Here is a 6,547-nt window from a genome sequence, read left to right on the forward strand (position 1 = left end):
ATGCAGTGTATTATTTGTTGAAACTGTACTTCCGATTTGATATGAAACTGTCTCATTGCTATCTGTTTATCAATAAAACTTTGAAAAAAAATAAAGTACTGAAAGAAAGGAAAAGAAAAAAAAAGATTGATCTTTGCATCTAGATGTGTAGTTAGAGTAAAGAATGTCAGAAAGGGTGTTTTCATTTGCTTATTTTTCCTTTTAAATCCAAAGTGAAAACATGATACTCTGGTTTCTCTTCAGATTGTACAAAATTAAAACATCGCCACATTTATGCGTGGAAATAAATTTATTTATTTATTTAGGCTCATTTAAAATTTATTGTTCAGAAGAGCGAATGGTCTTTAGAGTGTATAACTTGTGGCTCCCATTCTCAATGCCCTCAATGTCAAATTCTAGCAATACTAGAAAACCAACAGTAGAGCAACTAATAAATAGTAGGTACAAAAGGCTAAATAAAATATATGAAAGAAGGCAAAATAGGCAAAAATTTTAGAAATGAATATAACAGAGACATAATATCATATGAAATGTTAACTAGGACTAAATTAAGAGTGTGAAAGGCCAGCGAGATAGCTCAGCAGACTAAGCGCCTACTTAGCCAAGCACAGGAATTGGGTTTGATCCCCGGTACCCAGTACCTTATGCGATACAGACCCTGCACCTGGATGTGCTGAGCCAGCGGCATAGTCTGGGTGTGATGGTGCATGCCTGTAATCCCAGCACTGGGGAGGCTAAAAACAAAGGATCACTATGAGTCTGAGGTGCATCATGAGACCCTGCACACACACACACACACACACACACACACACACAAACAGGAGTGTTGTTTTTTTATTTCCTTGCAAAGAAGGGAAAAGTGAAAATAATGCTTTTGTAAGTAAGGAAGGGAAAGGGGATTTAAGAAAGTGAAGGGGAATAGGAAAATCAGAATCATGTCATATCATATACAGGTACAAATTCCTTATATGAATGTAATCATTATGTATGGCTACACTGTACCAATAAACAATTTATTTTTAAAAAAGAAAGAATTTAAGGAGTAGCATGAAGCCCAACCAAATGGAAAGTTCAACTGATGCAGAATAGTGAATGACTTTTATGTCCAGCATCAAAACACCATACAACCACATGCCTCCCCAAGAACTTGTTGTGTTGCTATCATGTCAGGTAAAATGTACAGAAGTAGAGAATGAACTGATAAAGTCTTAAACTCATAGTATCATTTTCCTGTATAATCTGTCTTTCGATAGATTTTTTTAAAATTTTATTTATTTATATGTGTGTGTGTGTGTGTGTGTGTGTGTGTGTGTGTGTGGCCAGCTCAGCCCACGAGGGGGCGGGGCTGGCTGGCATGTGGTGCTGGGGGATTGAACTGCGGTCCCTATGCTTTGCTAAGCTTGTTCTAAGTAGGTGTTTTAGACCACTGAGCCATCTCACCAGCCCCTCAATAGATTTTTAAAAGGTGTATATCAAAGCTGTCATATTTATTGTATGATTTTTCTCTGCTTTTCTGACACATACAAATATTTATTTTCCACACATCATATATTGTTCCTGTGTTGCAGTATCAAAATGGTGAATGGACCTTAGGTGCGTCCCAGGAATTGTGGGCTGAGAAGTACGTTTTCTCTTCCCATTGAGGTTTCTGTACCTTAAACTGATGCCCTCCAAATGAAATAATCTCTCTCCTTTCACTGAGCACCACATACATCCTATTATTTGACAGAAGAACCTGCTACTTTAAAGCATTGCCTTGTCTTCTCAAAGAATCATATTCTTGGTAAATACTTTGTAAAATTCTAACAGAAATCTTTTCTCAAGAGTTTAGAAATACTGATGATCATGTTTACTTAATTTTAGAATTAAAGATCAAAAGGGATTTAGTAAATTGCTTCAATAAGAAAAAATAGAAGTATATTTTTACATTCTATAACTATGCTTCAATCCCGTACAGTATTTCTCCAACCTGAAGGTTTTGCAATCCTAAAATCTATGATTCTTGTTCTCATTTATTTTTTTTAATGAACTGTGCTGTCATTCAAAAATTGCTTACATTGCATTTTATGTTCATAGTTAAATTTTATTTGGACTATCTTATACTTAAGGTTTATTTTATAACAATACAATGTATTATTTTTATAAAATAAATACAAGGTTTTAATTTTATAAAATAAAAATTCTATACAATACAAAATAGTAATAAAATAGCAGCATTAGAAGTGCTACAAAATTTTACTAAACAGAATAATAGAATTTCAACAATGGCTGCTGTACTGTATGATGTTATCTTCAAATTTAGTTGTTTGGGTTACTAGATATAAACATGCAAAATTGGTTTAAAAAAAAACAACAAAAATAAGAGTACTAAAAAGATTAAGCATTAACTGCTCCTTTCTTTGTGTTTTTTTAAGTCATTGAACTTTCATTAAAAATTTAAGACATTCCACCCCATCCTATTAATGCCATGCAATTTTTGATGTAAGTATATATTGTATATTTATTTAATTTTTTAAAGATAGTAAAAATAGTTTTAAAAACATAGAAACAATACGGAATTTCCTAAACAAAATTTTAGGAATTCATATAGTTGAGAAGAACTATTGTTGTACTGCACATTGTTGTCTTCAAATTAATTATTCATATTAATTGTGTTATACCTTTCTATTTTTATTTCTTCTTTTGAGTTCTTTTACAAGGGGACTATATGATATTTACACATGTGGATCTGGTTTATTTCACTTATCAGATATCTTCAAGTGGCATCCACTTAAATATGAAGGCTTTGAGTTTACCATTCTTTATAGCTGAATAATACTCCATTGTATAGAAATAGACAGCTGCTATTCTTTCAAGTAGAGCTACTCTGGTGGTCCTCCTCAGGTAGTTACCCAGCCAGTGATCCCACTTACAAACTAGAGTACTCACTGTTTTCCTTATTTCTGGCAATTTGTGTGCCCCAAGTAATAATAGAGTTGGTGAGATATAAAAGGCCAGTTTTTTTTTTGACCAGAAAAGATAAAAGGGATTAAACTTCACATTAAGAGATATCTGCTGATAGACCTACGAAAAATTCTAACGCATCATTTTCATAATTATCCTGTTGTGACTATTTGACTTGTTTCTTTGGCTTTGTCTCCTCCAGACTCAAAGAGAAAAATGCCCATCATCAATCAAAGGACTTTAGATAAAACCTCTGAAGAATATATCTGATTGCCAGTCAACAACTGCAACCCATTTCAGCATGAAGAAGCCAGAGTGGTCATCACCCATATTTCCCTAACGGCAGTTTGGGTTACTTCTTCAGAGGGGGGAATGTTATAGGTAGCCAAATTAGATAAAAATATTAATAGGCAGTCAGACAGGGCCAGGCCCTTAAAGGAGACAACACAAAAAACAAGCTACCCTGCCACTGTGGGAGGGACAGATACTCCTGCTGTGAGCCAGACCTAAGGACCTAAAGGCCAAACATGCTAAGAGTAGCACCTGGGATTGATATTCTAAATAGGTATCAATCACCTGGAAAGACACAAGTGAGTCACTAGCCCAACCCCCAACAGGAAAAGACCCTGTCCCATATTCATGCGTGCTTGCTCTGTGACTCACTTTCCCATTTGATACTGGATTTAATCAGTTTTACCTGAGCAATGGTGCTTGTAATCCCATTTTTTGACCATAGTTTTGTCCTACATCCTGCCCACCTAAGCGAGTTCCCATTCTCTCCACCTTAGCCCCACGTGGTTTTACACTATAAAAGTCCCTAGAAGAGACAGCTTCCCAGGGAACTACCTGCTTGGGCCCCCCTCCTGTCCCTCTCTTGGACAGGAGCTTTCTTTCCCTCAATAAATATGTGAGATTTTCGGTTCCTCTGGGAAAATTCCTAGTAGGGGGATAGCTGGTTTGAATGGGATTTCCAGTTTTTAAGAAGTCTTCACACTGATTTCCATAATGGTTGCACCAGTCTACATCCCCACCAGCAGTGGAAAAGGACTCCTTTTCCCCCTCAGCCTCTCCTACATTAATTGTTGGTTGATTTCTTTATTATAGCCATTCTTCTGGGGAAAGCAAGAACTTGAGGATTAGACAACGAAGAGAGGGCAAGGAGAAAAGCTAGGAAACATTACAGGGGCAAAGCCATACATTTATATGCCCAAGGTGGTAAGGCAATGATCTTGAGAATCTTCATCATGTTTTTGAAACTACAAATAAATTGGTAGGATTCTCACCCTGACTAACTATATATGTGTATACCTGTGAACTAAAAAACTGTGCTGAAGATAGAAATGTGTAATGGTAGGGTCATGCTTGGAATGCTTGTCATTCTGTTCTTCTCTATATGTACTGCTTGTCATGGCATACCTACTGCTGCTGTACTGTCTCTGAAGTAAATGTTTGTTTAAAAAAAAAGGGGGCAGCAGTCCTAGCCCAGGTCTGGTGAGTGTGTGGAGAGCTTCCTGCTACCCTGTGCCAGTGGGACCAGTCCCAGCCCAGGCGCAGCGTGTCCCGGACCCTCTCCCACCCCCTTGGGCTGGCCCCCCCACTCTGCCGTACCTCCCCCACCCTGTCCACTGAGTAGGAATTTCTGCCGCATTCCGGGAACCCCCAGATCCAGTCCTAGCCCAGGTCCGGTGAGTGTGTGGGAGAGCTTCCTCTTCACCCTACTTCACCTTGCCGCCTCCAGGCACAGCTCAGGCCTGGCATACACGGCTGGGGTGTGACCCTGCAGCTGGAATCCCTGCAGAGAGTATAGAGGATAGATCCACCCAGCTAGTATAAGAGCAGGGCATCTTGCCACAGGGGCACAACAGGTTCACCCTCAAGGGCAGCAGCGGGAAGGAGCTGAGCACAGCAGGCAGACCCAAGCCAGACACAGTTAGATAAGTCCAAATTTTGTAGAGCTGCACCTGAACTTCAGTACGTGCGAAGGCTATAACTACAGCAAAGATCTACAACAAAGGTCAGAATACAGTGCTACACAAAATGCCGAGAAGGAACAAAATGCAACCTCAGAACCCAAGCCCACCCATAGCAAGTGTAGAGGACACTAACACAGAACATATTGGAAATCACACAGCTGAAAGCAATGAATCAATGGCTTCTGAAACAAAGAAACACCTGCAGAAAGATATAGAAGACCTCAGATTGGAAATTTAAAAAATCCCTGAATTAATAACATCTACACTAAAGAATCAAATGCAGAAACATATGGAGGAAACCCAGTGCACACCCAGAACAAGTATGGAGGACACTAGCTCGGCTCAAATGCACGAATTAATAGCGTCGACAATAAATAAGCAACAGCAGAAAGATATAGAGGAAATCAGAGCGCAATTCTTTTCTGAAATAAAAAAAAAAAACTCTCAGAACTCATAGCAGATGAAGTAAAGAAGCAACTACAGAAACATAGGCAGGAAAACCATTCTGAAAAGAATACTGCAGTAAAAGAATTTCTGGGCCGGGAAGATGGCGTAGCTGAATAAGCACTTCTCTGGCAAGTGCAAGGGCCTGAGTTCAATCCCCGGTTCAAAACAAAACAAAACAAAACAAAACAAAAAAAAAAACAAAAAAACAAAAAAAAAATTTCTAACTGCTTCTAAAGAACATATTGATAAAAAAATAGAGGAGATTAGAAAAATGACAGATTCCCTAAATGAGCAGTACACGAAAGAAATAGATGGCATGAAGCAGAGTCAAAGAGACATAGAGGAAATTAAACTCTCAATCACAAGCTTGCAAAACCGTTTAAGTGAATGTGAAGACAGAGTTTCAGATCTTGAAGATGCTAGTGTAGCTAGTGAAAAGGTAAGGAAGAATCTCTTAAAAACAACGAGGATGCAGGAAAGAATAATCCATCACCTGCAAGATGATGCAAAGATGAACATTGCAAGACTAATAGGCATCAATGAGAAAGGAGTCAACACAAATGACATTAAAAATATATGGGCAGAAGTAATAGCAGAAACCTTCCCAAATGTGAGGAAACAATCTGACATTCAGGTAACTAAGCATACAGAATGCCAAGGAACCTCAACCCAATGAAAAACACACCGAGACATATAATAGTCAAGATCCCAGGAATTCAACAAAAGAATAATCTCCTGAAAGACGCTAGAGAAAAGAAGCAGATCACATTCAAGGAAAACCCATCAGAATTATGGCCGACTTCTCTTCACAAATCATGCAGGCAAGAAGAGCATAGAGCAGAGTATTTCAGGTCCTCTATGAAAACAAATTCCAGTCTAGACTACTATACCCTGCAAAACTCTCTTTCAAGTTTGATGGAGAAGTGAAATACTTCCACGACAAAAAACAGTTAAAAAATTTCACGATGACGAAGCCATCCTTACACAGGCTACCGAGAGATGTTGTAGAGAGGGGCCAAAATGATCAGAACTCCACGAATGAGATCGGTAGCAACCAACTAAATAGGGTAAGCAATTAAACACAGGAGAAAAAGGAGTAAACAATAACAGGTAAATAACATGGCAACCGTAAGTCAATACATCTCAATTCTAACCATCAATGTAAATGGACTCAATTCACCAAT

Source organism: Octodon degus, unplaced genomic scaffold, assembly GCF_000260255.1.
Source record: "Octodon degus isolate 3935 unplaced genomic scaffold, OctDeg1.0 scaffold00058, whole genome shotgun sequence".
Lineage (NCBI taxonomy): Eukaryota > Metazoa > Chordata > Mammalia > Rodentia > Octodontidae > Octodon > Octodon degus.